The sequence below is a fragment of the Lissotriton vulgaris genome, chromosome 2_1 (assembly GCF_964263255.1).
Source record: "Lissotriton vulgaris chromosome 2_1, aLisVul1.2, whole genome shotgun sequence".
Classification (NCBI taxonomy): domain Eukaryota; kingdom Metazoa; phylum Chordata; class Amphibia; order Caudata; family Salamandridae; genus Lissotriton; species Lissotriton vulgaris.
Window position 1 is genome coordinate 1,330,235,760 of NC_141687.1, and position 22,108 is coordinate 1,330,257,867.

Consider the following 22,108-nt stretch of genomic DNA (forward strand, 5'->3'; position numbering starts at 1 on the left):
AATTCTTTAAGAGAAACACTGGACTCCTCAGCCCGATCTATGAAGCATGTACTTAGAAGCCAGAGACAAGGGCCTACTGCAGCTAAACTTGAGCAGTAATCCAAAAACAAGGTAAGCCAGCAACGACCTGTGATTCCTACCGGCCGATATCTCTAATCAATGTTGAGACAAAGATCCTGGCCACTTTCTTGACTATTTATTTATTTGTGGATTTGTTGAGCGCAAACGAATCATCCCAGAAAGGATCTCTCTGCGCTATACAGGAGAAAGGTCAAGAGGATGTGAGTTTAAAAGAGCCATGTCTTCAACAATGTTTTAAAATTGTTTAGTTCCCTGCAGGACCTGAGGTTTTGTGGGAGCGTATTCCAGTGATTAGCTGCCAGGTAGGAGAAGGCTCTGCCTCCAATACGTACCTTCCGTATTTTCTGGGTACACAGAAGATTGGAGTTACTCGATCTCAGTTGTCGGGCTGGCCGATACCATCTGATTTTATTCCTAAGGTAGGCTGGGCCCTTTCCCTGTAGTGATCTGAAGACTACACAGAGCATCTTAAAAATAGCTCTCTTCCCCACAGGGAGCCAGTGTAGCTGGTGCAGCAGTGGAGCAGATGAAGTTCTTGCCGGGTTGTTGAGGGCAAGCCGGGCCGCGGTATTCTGCACCACCTGGAGTCGAGATAAAAGATCTTCCCTTGCTCCTACCAGCAGCGAGTTTCCATAGTCCAGCCGACTCACCAGGAGTGACTGGATGAGGGTCTTCCTTGCTGACGAAGGGATACACGGGAAGACCTTCCTAAGCATTCTCATGGTGCCGAAACAGGCACCTGAGACTGTCTTGACATGTTCCTCCATGGATAGTTTGTTATATATCTTGATGCCCAAATTCTTCGCACGGCTCCTGGGTGCGGGGGCATCGCCCAGTTCAGTGGGCCACCATTCTGGGGACCAAATGTCCTCTGCCTTCCCAAACAGCAGTATTTCGGTTTTAGATGAGTTGAGCTGTAAAAAGTTCCTCCTCATCCAGGTTGCAATGCTGGACATGCAGCTTCTGAACCTTGATTGGGTGGAGATGACATCCTTTCCAATCGGGACGATTAGCTGCGTATCGTCCGCATATGAGATAGTTCGAAAACCATGGCCCCTGATGATCTCGGCCAGTGGGGTTACATATACATTAAACAGGGTCGGAGTGAGCACAGATCCCTGTGGTACGCCCTTATCTACCTTGGCAATTTGTGATACAAACGTATCTAGCTGGATACTCTGGGTACACCCTGAGAGGAAGCTTTGAATCCACTTGAGGGCCCTTCCCTGCACCCCAATCCCCCTCAATCTGCCCAGCAGCGTCTTATGTGAGATGGTGTCAAACGCTGCTGACAGGTCGAGAAGGACTAGGATTACTGGGGTCCCGCTATCCAGGGACATCCTTATGGTATCCGTCACCTCCAACAGTGCAGCCTCAGTGCTATGGGATGCACGAAATCCAGACTGGGAGGGGTTCAAAAGGTTGTGCTGTTCCAAATAATTGGAAAGCTGTTGGTTCACCAGAGTTTCCAAGACCTTCGAGCAGCAGGGAAGAAGAGAGATTGGCCTATAGTTCTGTAGGGCATTCAGGTCTGCTAACACCTTTTTCAGGAGTGACTTTACCCGCGCACTCTTCCATTCATTGGGAAAGACCGCCTCCTCCAATGAGATGTTATATATCTTAACAAGAGCCTCTGCCAAGACCGTGCTGAGGTTTGCAATAATGGCGGGAGGCACCGGATCTAATGGCGAACCTGATTTTACACGGCTTAATAGGGGCTCTACTTGCTTTCTGGTTACCTTGGTAAAGGTGTCCAGCCCATAGGGCAAGGCCGGTTCTTGTGGTCGGTTTCCAGGTAGATATTCCTCCTCTGGGTCTTCTAATATCGATACGAAGGACTGGTAAATCAGATCGATTTTGCTGGTAAATACCTGGCTAGATCTTCACACCGATCCTGAGTGGGGGGGGGGGCTTCCTTACCAGCCTTGGGGTTGGTAAATTCCTTCAGGATCCTATAAAGTTCCATGGAGAAATTATCCGCCTCCGCTATGCGGACACCCAGATATGACTCTGAGGGCTTTAAATAATTGGAAATTTACGTCACTTACAATCAAGAGCTCTGTCTGGAACGAAACATGAACGGGTGATGATGGAATTCCATGAGGACGCAAACTGCTGGAAGTCATTCCCGCTGATGCTGCGAGGTAGGGCAGCGGTGTTGAAAATTATTACAGTGCCCAAAAACAAATATTACAAGATGCCAGAAGAGATTTTTACCAAGATCAATGTAGAAATTAGACCGCTATTGTGGAGAAATGGACACCCCAGAGTTGCATTGCAAATGCTGCAACAAAACCAGTATAACCGGGGGATTGCCTTTCTGGACATGAGGGCTAACTATTGGGCGGCACACTTAATGGTTGTCAATGATTGGAACTATGGCACAAGATGACCATTCCCCTTATGCACTTGAGAGATCTCAGTTACAATCCCAGACCTACTCACATTACTTATATGGAGGAAAAGGAACAAGACGATTGTTGCCAGCAACCCATCTAATGATTGCGGCATGGGTTAAAGCTACTAGATGCATAGGGTGGCCTAATAAGATCCCCCCAAAGATTCCACTGTGGACAGGAGCGCGATGTAAGGAACTGGGAAACCTCAAAGGATTTAGACACTGGGACCTAATAGGAATATCAATGCTTGGCGATCTCATAGAAGAGGGTGGTTTAAAGCCTTTCAGCTCCCTTCAACAGGATTATAAACTGCAAAACACCCAGAAGTTATAATATTTACAACTAAGTCACACGTGGAATGTAGAAGGCCTTGAAGTCCCTAATTTATCGTAATACTTCCCTCTGGAGGGTATGATGCACCGGATTCATTATGATAGTTCCAGACTACCTCAGTTTGTAAGGGCAGATTCCTCTGATTGTTTGCGATGTAGAAGAGATAGAGGATCCTTCTGCACACACTTTGGACCTGCCTAATTATACAAGCCTACTTGCAGAATTGGGCGGAACTCTAGGGGTAAGCCTCCCACACAACCTAAAGTACATACTCCTGGACATACCCTCGGATGTGGATATCCCACCCACCAAGCTCTTATTTAGTAATCTGGGCCTGGTGGTGGCGGCAAAGAGTGCAGTTGTAAAGCACTGGGGAGCACCTGAAATACCCCCACTCTAAGGGGCACATTATGATGGCGGACGGACCTGAGTCCGTCCGCCACCATAGAGTAGGTGGGAACCTCCGCATGGGCTGCGGAGTTCCCTCCTGTGCAATTAGGATGTGACCGCCACCCTGGCGGTCACATCCTCTATTTTTAACATTGCGTCGGGGGCAGCTTCAAGCTGCACCCACAGCAATGTTAAAAATGCACGCATTGCATTTGTATGTAGCAAGTGGCAGGCACCGTGCGGTGCCTGCCGCTTTCTGCATACAAATGCAGGGGGGTACCATAGGTACCCCTCATGTGCACCCCCCACCCCCCTTCACCTAGGGGGCCCGCAACGGGCCCCCGCAGTGAAGTTACACATACTTTTCCACGGCGGAAAAGCCGCAGCGGAAATTTAATGTTTCAGAGCCCATCCTAATCTGGCTGACGGTGTCTGAGAGACACCGTCACCATATTAGTGCTTTTCCGCCGCAGTTGTAAGCCAACCGCAGCGGAAAAGCTGCGGACGGAAACCAGGACCCACCAGCCATCCTAATGTGACGGTGGGTCTTTGGTGGGTCCGCAGAGGATTTTCCGCATCCTCCGGGCCGGCGGTGGCTTCCGCCGGCCCGGAGGATGCGGAAAATCCTCCATCCTAATGAGGCCCTAAGAACGGAAAGCTGGAATGGACATATATATATATATGGTGGCTGAAAAGCTGACTTACAAAAGGTTTCTGCGTAAGTTTTACAAGATATGGAGAAGTTGGTTAAAGTAATATAACCTTCTCTTGATGGATGATAATCATGTAGACCCCACAAACAGCAGCGGTAGCCCCTAGGGGGTGCCAAGGCGTCAACCCTTTGCCACTACTGCTGGGATATTACAGCTTTTATATGAAAAAAACAATCTCGCTGATTGATTGTTTGCATGTAAATGCTGTAATGCCAGGTTGGCAGCAGAAGAGAGGTCCACTACCTATTTTGCGCATGTTTTCGGCAGGAGCTCCTACAGCCCTACCTAACACATACACACAACATATCGGACATGCTGCACTAGCGTCGCGCAGTGCCACATGTCAGATAATGGAGCGTCAAGGTTTGTCAATCATACGTCCTCTTGCCCAATCGGAATCTGGAATAGTGAAAAAGGTCTACCTCGGTACCTTCAACCCTATTCCAGCTTCCGATTGGATGGAAGCTCATGGGTCTGCCACCGGCTGCTGCAGAGAGATGGGAGTGTCTGAAAGCGTGGACCTGCCTCGGGTACTTTTTCCTGAATTAAAATCAAAATGTGTTTGTCTGTGTGCTGGGGATTGCATGTGTATGTATGTATGTATGTATGTATGTATGTATGTATGTATGTATGTATGAAAGTATTTGTGTGCGTGCCTGAAACTGTGTGTATGTATGCTTGTCTGCTTGTGTGTGAAGTAAATGTCTGCCCCGAGGAACGGCAAGGCCCGAGGCACATTGCTGGATGTTGCTGAGGGCCCCACAGCTTTCATAATGCATAAGCCGCTGCTGCCGCAAACTAACCCTAATTGTCGGTCCCGCTTTGATCTGACGATTGTCTACTATTTACTTTCATATGTACTTGTAATATCTGTGGGACAGAAAAAGGTGCATGTTGACGCCAAATGGATATTCACAACCTCAGCACTATTCTTGTTGATTGGCGAAAGTTGGTGCGCCATTGTTAATTGTATCAAGAAACAAAATTAAAATATACCAGAATGCTAGTTTTGAGTTTCCTGCTAACTTTACATAAGCTTCACATAAGAGCTTTCATGATGATGATGAAAGGAGGAAGGTGGACACCCATCGTTCTTATTTAGAATAGTAGAGGACCAGTTGGGTCTCCAAAATACCAGTGGCTCAAATCCTCTTTCTGAAAACCGACCTTAATTGTTCCTCGGGCCACTTAGACAGAGATTTTTTTCTTTCAATGCTGCCCATACATTGTCTGCTTGCTTGCTGTCAGCGCCTGTCTCTAGACGATCCTAAAATGTTATTCTGTCATTCTTCACCTGAGGGACTGATAGTTTGGACTCATTGCTCCAGACTGCACTCCAATATTATTTCCACTCCTCCCCACCCAACAAAGCCAAAATGAATAAAGAGGAAGAAGAGGGGAAAACAGTTGCATATTTCATGGGTACTCGCAAACAATTTCCCAGGCTCCAAAAAGGATGGCTGATGGTGTGACAGAGCACCGTATCGATGCCAGCAGCTTTTAGGCCACACATGGTGGGCGTAGGGGATGCTAATCACACACATTGTGTGGACGGAGAGTCATTAAGTTATATTTAAAGTTTAATTCCATACTGCCCAGTAAATTAAGCCCCTAGTCTCTAAAAAACTTGTGGATTTTATAATACTGTGTGTTAAGCTGTATCTTAGTCGCTATCTCGCTAGTTCACCTTGGGGTAAGCCTTCTTTCCTTTCCGTTGCTACCTTGGGTGAATCAAGCGTACAAAGTAAGTATCTTGATTCTGAATTGAAATGGAATGGAATCTTGGGCCTCACGAGCTCCTTAAGCCTTTTTGTCTCTTATTGGTAAAAGTTAGGAATGCTTACAAGTAGGCTCTGTTAAGGTAGTGAGTGCTATAAAAGAATCATTAAAAAAAAAACCAGCGGGTGTGCAAATCACTGAGATGGGCTGACACAAACACCCAGCCTTCACTGCTGCTCATGGGACAATAGAAATGTGTTCGCCGTGGCACTATGAGACTTTAGGCCAGATGTAGGTAAATTCAATTTTGCGAGTCCTTAATAGCGATTTTTACCGAATCGCTATTAAGGACTTGCAAAATTGAATGTAGGTAGGAATCGCAAAAATATTTGCCATTCCTTAATATTCCTTTTTTTTTTTTTTTTTTTTTGTTAAATCTGTTTATTGTTATTTTGTAAATTCAACAATACAATAGGCACTGCTTTACAATCAAAATAACTCTTCAGTTATTCACGGGTGGTATTACAACAACAGTGTGGTTCATCAAGGGCGTAATGACATTTCATTTAATTAGTTCGTGGACAGGATACAAGCGCCCAGGTGTGCCTTCCGATTGGGGAACAGGAGGTAACATGTTTCACCCCTCTACAAGGGAAGGGACAAACTTTGCATATCCATCCCAACCCCAAATGATAAGCATGTGCAATAGAACAAAACAACTAACTGCGACACTGTCACCAAATTACATTACCGTTTGCCCCAATTCTCGCCCCCCCCCCCAGTCCAACCCCCCCTCTGCTCCCACCCATGTAACTCGCATGGCTCCTCATCAGGTGTTGCCTCGCCGCTGCGTCGCGTAGTGCACCAGATGAAATGTCTGGTGTGGCATTCTCTGCGCTCCCGCACCTCTCACCTGCTGCGTCAGCCTAGTGCCCCGCCGCCCTATCCTCCATAGCGTCTCCTGTCTCCTGCAGAGTGTTTAACATGTGTTCCCATCTCTCTGCCATAGGCTCCTTACGGAGTCCCATAGTTTCCTCCCTCCGGATGGCTGTCCATTCCGCACGAGCCCATGATGAGTGACAGGATCCACGCCCTTGTGTTAGGTGGGCCCCTTGCCTTCCATCTCCTGGTGAGGAGTTGTACTGCCGTCACCATCCCCAGGTCGAGGAATCTGGACGACGCTTTGTCCTTAGGCGGCCTTTTGAAATGGTGCAGGAGGTACTCGGGCCAATTGCAAGGTATGATGCGGCCGGTGCTTCATGTAAGTAGTGTATGAATATCTCTCCAGTAGGTGCCTAGGCTCAGACAATGCCACAGTATGTGAAGGAGATCTGCGTTCACTTCTCCGCATCTTGGGCAAGATGCATCCACTCTGTGAAAGTATTTTTTACTAAGTCAGGGGTTAGATAGGCCCTGTGTACTATGTATACTTGAATTTTGCGGAACCTCATATTTCTGGGAATGTGGACCGGGCTTTTTAGGAACTTTTCCCATTCTCTGTCTGCTAACGCTCGCCCCATGTCTCTCTCCCATTTCACCCGTAGCGGGGCTAAGTCCTCCGCCGCATGCGTCCATAGGGATGCAGCAAACTATTTGACTAAATGCCTGCCTCTGCCCATAACGTGTAGGTACTGTACCGTCAAGTGCTGCGCCGGCTCTTCCGCAACATCGCCCCATTTAGCCGCCATATGTGCCGTTAGGGACCTGTGCATTAGGAAGCCCCCTGGGGGAAGCCCAGCGTCCGCGACTAGTGTCTCATAGGGTATAATGCTCCATCCTGGTACAGGTCGCCCAGCGTCTGGACATCCACCTCGTGCCATTGCTCTAACATGGAGTGCGTGAGTGTCCCCCCGTCTCCGGGCGAGCCCTCCAGGGGCACCGCAGGCGCATAAGAGCGCACCCCTCTCGTGAGGTACAGTGCCCTGCGGAAGCATTTGAATGCTACCGCCAACAGTAGTGGAGTGGGGCGTGTCGGTGCCGCTAGTGGATGAAATAGTGCAGTGATCCGCTCCAGCGTATATGGTGAGCCAGCCGTGGCAGTATCCTCCCTTCCCCTGTCTGCCAGCCAGTGGGCGACCCATTGGAGCTGTGCCGCCAGGTAATAGTGCTCAAAGCAAGGAGCAGCTAGCCCGCCCCTGTCCGTGGCTTTCCTGGTACGTGCAAAAGTGACGGTTCGAAAAGGGGGTGGTAAAGAAGGAGATGGTGCAAACCAGACAAGTGGGGATTGAGGAGCCAGAAGGAAACACTACCCCAACCACGGGAATAGTGGTGTCCAGAGACTACGATCCAGCCATGTGTTTTGTTTTTTTTGGTCCAATAATTTTTTCTTTGAGTTCTGGTTGTTTTTTTCCTCTTCGTTAACAGTTGTAAATAGAAATCGCCAAAAAGGAAAAAGGGATGTCATACCCTGATTAAAATGAAACCAGAAGTTTGGGCTTGAGAGAAAGTCCAATCGACCAACAAATAGAAAGGGAATTAAGAAGAAAATAGCAAGAGGGGCGCAGTTAGCCTCAAACAACAAAAGAGGTGATAGCAGAATAGACCGAGCATGATTTCACATGTTTTTTACGCACTTCCCCTTCCCCAAAATCTCAGTAATCAAGGCAGGAGATCTAGTCTATGAGAAATTAACCAACCCAATAGAAAGAAGGTAACTGATTTACCATTCTCACTCAAAAGGAGCTTTTCCCCAACACCCCTGGGTGTAGTGATGGTCCCTATCCCTCACAAACAGCATTACACCTGACCTTTTTACATACATTGCTCTCCTTGTCTTTTCTCTTGGCAAACCGGGGACGACACACAACAAAAGCCCAGCCCTAAAACCTAGTAACGAAGATGATGATTACCACTGGAAGGAGAAGAACTCAAAGACCATATCAGCAACCACTAGTTATTTTGTTCCCCCCGCTAAGAATTTCATTTGGCTTTCTGTTCCTCCAAGCCTTCTAAAAAAACATAAACGCCAAAATTGAGAAACACATCCAGCCTCCTAGTTTAGTTTTTTCGCCCATCCCTCTCACACAGGTGTCAGAAGTGGGATCAGAAGAGATAGAGGCCATTGTGCACAAGATGGCTGAAGCTCAGGAAATATTGGGAAACATTATGGAACGCTTCTTGGCAGTAGCAGAGGAAGATAGGGAGAAGTTCCATCGGACCCTTACCGAACAAAGCCAGAATCAAGAGACTGTAATCGGGGAGTTGACAGATGTACTCAGTCACAATAACCAACTGAACTGGGGGTCTAATAGATACAATGCCACCAAGTGCCTCAAGCTACTAAAGACAAAGATGAAAAAGCAAAGAAACAGGAGTGTCGTGAAAGACAGGAAATCATTGAGCAGAGCTTGGATTCCCATCAATTATCAATGTGATCAATCTTATCATCTGGTTATCCACCCATATGGATGATATGTCTCTTGCTAATAGACACTAACTTCCAGAAAGGGATTCGTTCAATGGAATCAGCGCAGGAGCACCAAAGAAAAAGAGGACAGATTATACGTTCTTTGGGTCCATGACCACCTGGGAATTATAAGCAATGCAAAAAAACAAAGTTTATTGGGGATATCACCTCGCCCTCTAATCTAAAATCAGAACTCTCAATAGTTTTCGTTCCTAAACCTTACAGATCTATCAAGTTTTGCATTGAATTTCGAGAGGTTAATCAAAATATCCCATTTTGACTCGTATCCACTCCCTCAGGTGGATGAAATGATAGAACAGTCGGGTGAGGCACAGTACATTAGTACTCTAGATCTTTGTAAAGGCTATTGGAAAATACCACTAAAGAGAGCAAGACAAAGTGAAGACAGCGTTCTCCAGACCGGGAGGGTTATATTACTTTACTGTAGTGCCCTATGACTTACATGGGGCTCCAGCAACCTTCCAGAGGCTTATGAATATCATACTAAGACCGTGCAGCGCATTTGCAGCCGCCTATATAAATGATATTATTATCCGTAGTGCATCATAGGAACAACACGCCTTCCAACAGCTAAAACACACCCTCACATCTGAACCGGTCCTTCTCAGCCCTAGTTATAACAAACCCTTAATTCTGCAAATAGATGCATCAGAGCAGGGATTAGGAGCGGTTCTCTCCCAAGTAGACATACATGGTCATGAAAGGCAAGTGATATACATCAGCCGCAAATCGTTTCCACGAGAAAAGCACTACACCGCAATAGAAAAAGGCTATTGAGTATCTACAATATTATCTTAAGGGTAGAGAATTCAGATTATATGCAGATCATACCCCATTAGAATGGCTGTCCCAAAACAAAATGGTTCCTAGCACTACAGCCCTGCTGGTTCCACATATATCACTGAAAAGGAAAACACCAAACCAATGCAAATTGTGTCCACGAGAAAGTCACTACTCCGTAATAGAAAAGGAAGCCCTAGCCATAAAATGGGCTGTCGAGTTTTTACAATATTATCTTGAAGGTAGCAAGACCAACAGTGGCAGTATTCTCCTGTCTCCCTGTCCTCTCTTACTGAACACTTTTAGTACATTCTCAGAGGAGTGGGTACAACCTTTGAAATGTGATTCCTTCTTAGCTGATGTGCTGGCATTTTTTTTATATGGGCCTCAGAGTCTTTTGGATTCCTTTGGATTGTGAATTTGAATGCATTCTCAATTTTCAGGCGCTCTTGCATTTTTCTCTGCTTTATTTTTTCAGTCCCATCCCCCAGGCATTACATATCATCTGGCAGGAAGCTCTCATTCTCCGAGTAAGATACAAAAAGAATACGTTATGGAGTATGGGAGTTTCTTCTTCTCAAGGAGGTCTTCATTTCGTTCCCATCGAACAGGTTCTTTTAGCCCTCAGGTTTGTAGTCTGTCTCTTCCACCCCACAGGATTTGTATTCCATATTTGAGTCCTGCAAACTCATGCTTGTTTTTTGTGTTCGATAGTATGTTTCACTCATTGTCAACATCAGCATTTCATGTCTTCATGCAGATCCTATTGGTGATTGTGTTACATCTTAGTGAATCACAGATCAAGGTGTTTCATTGTCACGAACAGTGGATGCTGCTTATGGTGGGGTCACAATAACTGACATATAGCCACCCCTTGGGCACATTGGGTTAACGTTTGTCTGGGGTATTTTTTTAATCCTATTTTCCATATCCCTACCTTCAGCTTATGAAACACACCTCTTAATAGTGACAAACATGTTACTCTCAGAGGAGGGCTCAGCACTTTCAGACAGGCTTCCACTAATTTGGAAAATGGCACTGACTTGCAGGATGGCGCGAGTTCACGTTCCCTTATGCTGAAAGCTTTAAATCTATTGCATTGAGCCTGAGATTGCAGGCAAATGATCGTATTTGGCATCATCTCTTTGACCACTAGTGGCATCTTATCCTGGCGGTGGTTAAGTCAATGCTTGTTCAGTGTGACTCCCCTCTGCTGTTTTTCTTAACTTTCACAATAGCGTTAACCACTGTTGTACTGCCCCTTCTTTTCTTGTGTGACCTTTGGGAAGGTTTTCCTCTTGGGTGTAGCTTTGATTTGGTCACCTGCTGTGATGAAAAGGGGGGGAAACATCCTGAACAACGACTCTGGAACAAAGAGTTCCGGAGTCACGAAAGCGTAACAACGACGTGCCCGAACAACGACTCAACCTTAACCACGAAGGCTGGTTCGGTCTAGTGTTCGGGCAGGGCGGAGTTTCGCTTGCGTCATAGTTCAGAATAAAGCATTTCCGTGTGTACCTCTCAGCACTGATCTCGTTTCAGCCGTCTCTGGTGAACTTCCCGAACTGACTCCATTTGAATCACAAAACACTCTTGCACTGTATGCTGCACTGCACCGCCTCGTATGAACATGCCTGCACTATTTACGTGTGGAATTACTTACATGCACGTCTGGACATGCACTTAATCTGCATTGCCCTCACTACAATGCCGGATGTGAAGCGTCCTGATGTGCCCGCCTTTGAGCCCCACTGTGCAAAACAGATCAGCCTACTACATCCGAAAACAATGGCTGGTCCTAAAACTCTACAAAGCAGAAACTGACAGCCGCTGCGCAATTTTGAATAATGATCTTTCCTCACATCGCGAGTTCGGAGGAGCGTAGCAGAGGAACAGGTAAGTGAGATTGATTTTCAGGGGGTGGGGGCTTTGGGTCAGATTTTAGGGGTTGGGGTTTAGTTCATAGGGTTTGAGGGTAATCATGTTTATTTTTAAAGTGTCGGAATTAGTTTTTAGAGGGGAGGGTGTTTGGAGTTAATATACAGGGGTTGGGAGGTTTCGGGATTCGTTTGTAGGGGTTGAGGTTAGTTTATAGGGTGTGTGGGGGATCGTGCTTGCTTTAAGGGTGTGGGAAATTCGTTTTTAAGGGGTGGGGGGGATCGAGGTTCTAGTTGGAAAGCATTTTTTTTAACACGCATTCCTTTACCACGAAAAATCGTGGTAAAAGAATGCGTGCTAAAAAAAATCGTGGTTTAGACGAGGTCGTGATTGCGAACTCGTTGTTAGGGAAGTAGTGGTTGGGGAAATCGTTGTTCCGACATACAATCGAAAAGGGGTGTATTATATGATGTGTTTGTTTGACCACACCATGCAACACACTACCATCCCTTTAGGACCAGCCAGATTTTGTTTGTTAATCATTTAGCTCAGCCCTGGATAGCTGTGGCTGTGCGTAGTCAGGCTTACACAAACAAAGTCCGAAGCATTTAAACAGCCCCAGAACAATTGACAAAGATGGAAACGAGGCACTCAAGAAATCGACACCAATTTATAAAAAATAGATTAAATTTTTATGTCATTTTAGACACCAAACATAAAAGATCCGCTATAGGGTTCCAGAGAAACAGAATTTAACAAGCATTTGCAATGCAAGTTGGTCACGCATTTGACTGAGTTTGAACTATTGAAGGTGTAAATGATAATGTTTTTACTGAGTTTGTGGCATGCTGGCCTGGGTTGGATTTTGTGGGAGACACCAGTAGTGGCATTGCGGTTCTGAAAGACACCCTAATAACTTGGAAATGGCTTTTTTAGGAAGCAGCAGAAATAAAAAAAAAACTGTGAAAGAAATAAGGCATTATATGCCGATGGCCAGGGGTGTTCTTGGGTAGAGGGAGGTTGAAATGGAAGACAAGGAGGGGTTGCATAATGGGCCTGGATATATTTGCGGAGGAGCAGGTGAGTGGATTGTAAGAATCAGGGGGACCAGTGGGTCAGGAGGTTATTTGAAAGGGGTGTGGCAAGATGTGAGGTCAGTCATTATGGATACAAGGGAGAAGGGACTAGTAGGTAGTACAGAGAAGGTGTATTAGTTATGGAGTGGGTAGGGGTTTTAGGATATAGACGAAGGGTGTGAAGATGGAAATACCTGAAGAGCTGGATGTCAGGGAGTTTGGCACCTTTCCAGGATGTTGAAGTCTGTGTTGTTGATATCTGTTATCATGCTCTCCTGCTGGGCCAGGAAAAGGGGCAGCAGGGGCCTGCTTGGGGACCCCGTTCCCCACTACACCGAGGCAAATATGTGAAACTGTGCCATGGTGAGGAGGGCTGGCTATGGTGCTACAGATGGAGAGAGGAGCCAAATAGATAGGTTACCCCAGACGGAGAGCATCAGAAACACAAGACTGTTCATCCAGCCTTAGCCGCGAACATAAACAAACAGTGGCATAGCCAAAAGGTCTCGCCTTTGGGACCTTATAAGTGTTTTGCCAGACCAATTGGCTTTGCCAATGCATTTAAGCTATGTTGTAGAGCAGTGCACCTGAAGCTATGCACACCTAGGACAACAGTGCAATTTCCAACTCCTGGCCTAAGAGTAAGTCGCATATACCCACCTCATATACCACACTTCACTACCCATGTATACTCAACACTTGCATAGCACTGCAGACACCCACCCAGTGTTCAAAGCTATAAACCGCAAAGGACACAGAGCTATCCACTCCATGAATATCATTGCACACACTGTGTGGGGAAGGCAAGGGGCAATCAGCCCCTTGGACTGCAGTTCAACCACCCTCCTCACGCACATCACATCACATTGTGGCCATATGAAGTGATTGTGATCTACTTTCCCTTTTGAAAGCAAAATAATACACTATAGTTACACTCAATGTCTTAAGAGTTCCAGATTGATAGGACGTTATACTATCTGTATATTCTCCCCTTGCCTAGCTGACGAGTTATTTAGTGGGCTGGGAGAGAGCAACTGTGAAAACTAAGGAAGCAGTGTTTGGAACGGTGAACAAGAATGTTTTTCCCATGTAATTTATTTGTTTGAGTTATTAAATGTAGAGTAAATGAAATGTTACTAAAGTATATATAAACTAATTTGTACATTTTTGTTTTGAGTTTAGTCATTTTTAGTCTTTCTCCATTAATGAATTCTATATATTTATCGTTGAGTTTCTTATGTGACGGATCATGAAATATATATAAATATTTTCTCATATTGAATACATAGTAAAGAGTCCCAAATATAAAGGTGTAAATCGTATTTTTTCTAAAAGAAATGTGAATTCTCCTTTATCGATATAAATCTGGAAATACTTCAAACAATATCCTGCCGGAGGAAAAAGGGTGGGGAAGCTGACAATCCCACAATGTATTTACATCATATATGATCTTAACTGTCCGCGGACGCAGCTGCTAGGGCGCTTTAACGCTAGGACAGTGGGTCACAGCAGCTAGTTTGGATTACCTCGCATGCTGTAGCACAGGAAACAGCGTCTCACATGCAGTCTGTGCGGCCTCAGTAAGTCCCTTGCTTATTCTCGCTCTGTCTGACATTTTATGTTTGTAACAGTAATCACCAATGGCTGGAATAGGGGCATTGAACTGCACATTGTAGGATGTGAGATACTCAGGAAAGTGTGCAGTGTAAAGGTTGTCTCTCGAGCTTGACTGAAATGAATATAAACGCATATTAAGTTTGGTGTTTCGTAAATAAGACTTCTGTATACCTGTCAATTGAAAAAAGCTTTGTGTGAAGTAACTCTTAAATCGCGCATTCAGGCGAACATAAAGGCAAGATTGAAGACGGCGGGAAAGTGGAAGGGGCGAGGTAGAGAGGGGAGGAGACTGAATTGAGGGAAGACAGGGCAAGAAAAGGAGGTGGTCGAGGGAAAGGAGCGATAGAGGGAGAGCATTGGAGGGAAGGAAAATAAGCGCGCGCCCGGGTTTAAAAAATAAAAGGCAAAAAAGGTGTGCATGCTGCAGCAGTAGGGACGCCGGAGAGAGAGAGGCGGACGGGTGCACCCGCGAGTGGTGCGCGCACGCTTGGGAGCACCAGGCCTTCTGTTTTGCATTATTGCACACTCATCTGAGCACGATAATTCAAAACAGATGGTGCCTGTGCGGGTAACCGCAAGCAATAGGCCACACGCACGAGCGGTGGTCAGCTTTTTGAAGCCCCCTTACTATAAGTCTGTCCAGCGCAGAGCATGCGCGCTGGCTCAGGCGAGACCTAAAAATGGACTTGCCCTGGCTGCTGTCCTCCACTGATGACTGGCCCTTGTTGAAAGGAGTTATACATAGTGTCAGCTGTAGAATGTTGTTGAAATATTTGTACAAGAGGCAACATATTTTTATTGTAGAAGCAAAAAAAAGCGAGGGAGTATAACACACCTCTGTTTTTGTACTAGATTTGATCCTGCAGCTGTCAGTAAACTTATCCCAGCTGTCAGCCGAGCGCTGTGAAAGTTATCAAACAATGGGTTAAGAAAATAAAATGGTGACCATGTTAAACCTACTTTACCTATCATTGTCATCTACATTCTGAAAGTACTATGAGGCCACAGAAATGGCAGTAAAGAGGGCAAGGGCTCAGAAGCAGGGGAGACTTTGCGTTGCCCTGAGGCTGCAGTGCACTGCAGACCGAGCCTGTAAGGTGGTATAGCGAAGGCAAAGCCGCCTACCCGTTGTATAAGTGACTGAAGGGGCGTTTCGCAGTACATATTTTTGTAACAGATGGTCCATGGAGGTGGTAATAGTGTTGCTCTCTAACCCAAAAAAGCATTTGCAAAGCCGATACATATCACTGTTAGTTTGCCAGTTGGTGATTATTTTGGTTAGAACACCACAACTACATCTCTCATAGAAATTCTATTTTGTCACTGATTACAGATATGTGGCAATTGGATTTGCTGTGCTGCATCCACTTGCTTTCCCTGGTATTTCACTGACATTGTTTGTTCTGTGCGTGGGTGTTTAGCGGCACTGATGCATGGTCGTGTTTGTTTTTTGTGAAAGCGTACATTGATGGTTGTTGGTGTTTGTGCCTGGTGAAAGCATTCATTGACGGCTGGGGGTGTGTTGTTGTGTGTGTAGTGGTGAGTCTGTGGGTGTGAGTCTGTGTGGGTGAGTGTGTGGTGGTGAGTGTGTGGTGGTGAGTGTGTTGTGGTGAGTGGTGACGAGTGTGTGGTGTTGAGAGAGTGAGGTGTGTGTGGTGTGTGTGTGTGGTATGTGTGTGTGGTGTATGTATGGTGTGTGTGTGTGTGTGTGTGTGTGGTGTATGTGTGTGTGGTGGTTTCTGCACACTCATACACTGCCCCTACACATTCACACACTGCTCACCCGCACACTCCCATTGTCACCCTGCATAGTCACACACTGTTTATCCTGCACACTCATTTTGCACACTCACACAATGTGCACCCTGCACCCTCACACACTGTCTCTGCACTCACTCTGCACTCACTGTCACTCTGCACTCAACTGCAGTCAACTGCTCTCAACTGCACTCAAAACACAGCACTCAAAAGCACACATCACTCTGCGCTCAACAGCACTCTGCACTCAACAGCACTCTGCACTCTACAGCACTCTGCACTCTACAGCACACAGCACTCTACAGCACTCTGCACTCAACAGCACTCTGCACTCAACAGCACTCTGCACTCAACAGCACTCTGCACTCAACAGCACTCTGCACTCAACAGCACTCTGCCTCAACAGCACTCTGCCTCAACAGCACTCTGCCTCAACAGCACTCTGCCTCAACAGCACTCTGCACTCAACAGCACTCTGCACTCAACAGCACTCTGCACTCAACAGCACTCTGCACTCAACAGCACTCTGCACTCAACAGCACTCTGCACTCAACAGCACTCTGCACTCAACAGCACACTGCACTCAACAGCACACTGCACTCAACAGCACACAGCACTCAACAGCACACAGCACTCAACAGCACACAGCACTCAACAGCACAGAGCACTCTGCACTCTACAGCACACTGCACTCTACAGCACACTGCACTCTACAGCACACTGCACTCTACAGCACACTGCACTCTACAGCACACTGCACTCTACAGCACACTGCACTCTACAGCACACTGCACTCTACAGCACACTGCACTCTACAGCACACTGCACTCTACAGCACACTGCACTCAACAGCACACTGCACTCAACAGCACACTGCACTCAACTGCACTCACCTGTGCTCAACTGCACTCAAAAGCACTCTGCACTCTACAGCACACTGCACTCTACAGCACACTGCACTCTACAGCACACTGCACTCTACAGCACACTGCACTCTACAGCACACTGCACTCTACAGCACACTGCACTCAACTGCACTCAACTGGACTCAACTGCACTCACCTGCGCTCAACTGCACTCAAAAGCACTCTGCACTCTACAGCACTCTGCACTCTACAGCACTCTGCACTCTACAGCACTCTGCACTCTACAGCACTCTGCACTCTACAGCACTCTGCACTCTACAGCACTCTGCACTCTACAGCACTCTGCACTCTACAGCACTCTGCACTCTACAGCACTCTGGACTCTACAGCACCCTGGACTCTACAGCACTCTGCACTCAACTGCACACATCACTCTACACTCAACTGCACTCTGCACTCTACAGTACACAGCACTCTACAGCACACAGCACTGTGTGTGTGGACAGTGCCTGTGTGTGAACAGTGCCTGTGTGTGAACAGTGCCTGTGTGTGATCAGTGCGCCTGTGTGTGCGCGCAGTGCCGGGTTGTGTATGTAGTGCCTGTGTGTGTGAACAGTGCCTATGTGTGCGCGCAGTGGCGGTGTGTGTGAGCAGCCTGTGTGTGTATGTACTGCCTGTGTGTGTGAAACGTGTGCATAACATCAAAAAGATATATAAGGAGGGTAGTTGCAAACGGAAGAAATTCTAACAAAATAGTTAAAAAATTATATATCGCTTTTAATTTGTATACTCAGTTAAAATCAGTAAAAAATACACACAAAATTCATATAATGTTTAGACACATTTCCATTTCAAAATAAAACCATTACAGAAAACAGAAAAAAGGAAAGTTATAACAACAATATATTATACAGTTACTTAAAATTACACAAGAAAAGGGGGGTGGCAGTTAATATTCGACGCGCGTTTCGGCGTTCAAAGCAACGCCTTCTTCAGGAGCCACAAAGTATACCTAAAAAGACACATAATAACAACGTATAAAAAGTATATTCTTCAACATTATTTTTTACTTATATACACATTGAAATATATAAATCCTATAAACAATTCATAATCCTAAAAACCGTATTGCAACAAACACCCTTCCTACATGTTATAAGCAATGTATCATTTGCAAAAACAAGTTACAAAACTGATATAGATGTATCTAAGCAGTTGCAATGACTCCCTGCATAGATAAGGAGACATTGGGAAACCTATTCTTAACTTTGAGTTCTAAAGTGGAAAACATCTCATGGTTTACAGTCACTAGTAACTTTATCTATTTATAATATAAAGTTACCAATTAAAATTACTACATGTAAAACCATGGATATGGCGAAATGACATGAAAAGGCCTGTAAAATGATGGGTAGGGAACATGTACCCTAAACCAGCTTCATTAACATGTGTTACATAACTTAAACAACCAAGGAGATTACTAAGAAAAAGGGGGGATGAGATATTCAATTTCAAAGACCATAGATGGTGCTCTCTGGATTTATGACTACAAGAACTTGGATGGTTAAACTGAAATACGGTGTGTCACACATTTACCTCCATATATAATTTTATGAGGCTTACCTCTGCGTATTTAGAGGAAAGTGCAGTGTATAGATTTCTTGATTATTGCTTGGTCGGCCTTTGAGGTTTAAAAATTAAATGATATAGTTCTTAAGGCTTCAATGTTCCTGTTGTTCTAAATGATAACAAAAAACTTCAAATCAACCTTCATGATACCCAAATGTACATAGATAAAAGGTTCCTCTCTAGTTACTAAATGACTAATTTCTTTGTTTCTTACCGTCATTAGATGCAGAGTTATTTCCTTTTTTAAAAAAATTGTATGCTTTAAGATTTCACTGCACAGTCACTTTTTATATATATATCCAGGTTCCTTTTTGCAAGTTACTAAGGATAGAAATGGAAAAAACGAATGTTTAAATTATCGATCTATCAAGGGCGGTATGCCATTAATAAAAAGGACTGCGAAAATATTTCGAACATTTATGTTGCTCGCTTTTCCCATGTTATTCTCTTATCCCATGTTTAAGTCGTTAGCAAACAGGACAATGAAATTGTTACAACATTACATGTTGTTTGATTCCATTGTATTTAACTGGTTCCTATAATTGAGAACCGCTGCTATCTTGGGTCCGTAGTACGGGACAATAGGCTTCTAATTAACCAGGTGGCGAGAGTGTGCTACACGCTCTCACCATACAAAATAGATCGCCGTGTATAAAAAACTGTTAACTGTAGCAAGCGATAGGTTATAATTAACCTGATAGCGGGAACATTTCAAAGCTTATATAGCACGCTCTCACCATACACGTATAATCGGCTTTTAATTAACAAGATAGCGCGAATAAATTACTCGCTCTCATCATGCAAGACAGATCACTGTATTTAAAAGCTGTTAGTTGTAACGGACGATACGTTTATAGTTAGCACGATAGTGAGAAAGTTTCAAAGCTTATATAATTCACTCTCACCATGCATGAAAGATCGCCGCGTTTAAAAACTGCTAGCGGCTCGTAGCCATTGACGGAAGTTCGGAGATACGCTTCTCTCACCGGAGACGTGTCACTCACTGATTATACTTCCAGGACTCTCTTCTACATGGAACTAGCCATGAGGAAAGGATAGATAGACAAATCAAAGGGCTACCATTAGTTATATGAGTGCACGAGTGCAGGTAGCGCTATTCGAGATAGTTTAACGCTGAGCTATTCCTTACCGCGTAAGTGCTGTGCACGTTGTCTGCTGACGTCACCACAGGATCGTTGGACGGAATGTATCACCTGTAGCGGCTATAGGCTATACTTATATATACTGGGACACGTGCTACTACGTATCCTATAGGAGACAACCTATCAAACAATTTCAAAGTGCACCCAATCAGGCATCACATCTCTAAGAGTCTAATCATCACGCTCAAAGTCAATCACGTTTTCGGCGATTACCGAGTTTCACACCCCAATGTGGGGGCAGCTATTCGTTACTACATAGTGTCGATTTAATACGTCTTTACTCGGCCAAATATTATGATTAGGAGACGCCCTATTTATATGGAAATATTTAGATTCTATCTCCATTAGTTATTATATCCAAAGATAAAGAACACAGTATGGCAGACATTGAAAAATAAATATTAGCGGTATGTTGCACTATGCTAGAGGGGATTGTTTCAATTTTAAAACGCCCTATTTCTCTACACGTATCCTGACTTTATTAATGATCGCCACTACATCTATACATATACAAGGTATGTTTCATTGTGTAATACAGCTACAATCTAACGTATACCATGTGACATAAGATTGTTATAAATCAACATATGTATTGAGGAGATAGCCAATTTAAATAATTGCGTTCTCCCATGGAATTTCGCTATTTAAACCTTGTTTAAAGGTATTAAAGACGAAAATCCAAAAGACTTCTTTCTTCTTCCTGACAGCGCAGCCGCCCTTACTGTCCGCAATTCGTATTTTTTCTAAAATGCGCCAGCTAAAGTCTTCTGGTTTGTGATGGTTTTCGAGGAAATGCTTAACTAATGGTGCTGTCATTTTTCCTGTCCTGATTGCTGATCTATGTTCTGTAAGGCGTACTTGTATAGATCTGCTAGTTTCACCTACGTAGCCTAAGCCGCATACACATCTGATGAAGTAGACCACATTGGTGGTTCTGCAGTTCCACATATCCCTTGCTTTGGAAACATAGCCATTGTGAATAAATTCTTCTCCTTCAATGATGTTATTACAAGATTTGCACGAGGAACACTTAACTGTTCCTCGTATAGGCATGTTATTTGTCAGTGATCTCTGGAAGGGGCCAGGTGTACTATCGGTTTTCTTGAATCTAGAATGGACAATTCTGTCCTTTAGATTCTTATTCCTCCTATGCGCGAAAAGCGGCTTCAACAGCACATCTTTTGAGGTAGGGTTACAATTGAGAATATGCCAATTGGCATTGATTACTTGTCTTACACGCTCGTTTAGGGTAGAGTGTGTGGTCACGCAGACAAGTTGGTCTTTGGTAGGGACTTGTTTGGATCTCAGGAGGCTATCTCGGTCATAGAAGCGCGCTCTCTTATATGAATTCCTGATCAATCTATGTGGGTAACCACGTTCGAGAAACTTTTGGCGCATAGCCGCTGCTTGTCTATCATAATCGGAGAGATTGGTACAATTTCTGCGAACTCGCAGGAATTGAGAAAATGGAATGCTTTCACGCTGACTCTTGGGGTGAAAACTACTAAAATGCAATAATGTATTGCGTGCTGTTTCTTTAACAAATAGATCCACTTCTAGTTTGTTGTTTTTCTCTCTAATCAGTAACTCCAAGAATTCAACCTGGTTGGTACTGTATTGGGCTGAGAATCTTAGGTTGGTATTAGCCAAGTTTATCCAGTCGAGGAATTCCAGAAGGGATTCTTTCCCATTGGTCCAGATAAAAAAGATGTCGTCTATATACCTGGACCAATGGGAAATAGATTCAAAGAAAGGCGCTACCTCGTTGTCTATGAACTTGTCTTCAAAAGAAGACATATAAATGTTCGCTATCGAGGGAGCAACTGATGCGCCCATACTGACGCCCTTCTGTTGACGATACAAAGTGTCTCCAAACTCGAAAGTATTTTCTGTTAAAACAATAAAGAGACAATCAATTAGAAATCTCTTTGGGCATGCTATACTGTGCTTATCAATAAACCAGTCTGTTGCCACGATTGCCTCATCTAAAGGTATGTTACTATATAAGGATTCAATATCCATTGTTACCATAATATCTCTATCAGGTATAAAATCTAGGTCCTCTACTATATTGATCATGTGTCCTGTATCTCTAACGTAAGATTTAATTTTCGGTATATGGGGTCTCAAATGATGATCAATAAATTTAGACAGGGGTTCAGTTGGAGTACCTATTGTGGACACAATGGGTCGATAGGGGGGATCTTGCCTGTGTGTGTGAACACTGCCTATGTGTGCGCGCAGTGCCGGTGTCTGTGTGTGTGAACAGTGTCTGTGTG

General features: G+C 44.8%; 1 protein-coding gene and 1 long non-coding RNA gene across 3 annotated transcripts in view; one reads left to right on the top strand and one right to left on the bottom strand.

The window, feature by feature from the left end:
* Nucleotides 1-22,108, top strand: part of CLASP1 (cytoplasmic linker associated protein 1) — a 1,635,412-nt gene that overhangs the window by 1,104,735 nt on the left and 508,569 nt on the right. The window lies entirely within an intron of this gene.
* Nucleotides 15,933-18,989, bottom strand: LOC147732576 (uncharacterized). The gene is made up of 3 exons (XR_015308676.1): nt 18,881-18,989; nt 18,661-18,775; nt 15,933-18,049 (listed from the first exon to the last, which is right to left on the bottom strand). It is a non-coding gene; the product is annotated as an uncharacterized LOC147732576 (long non-coding RNA).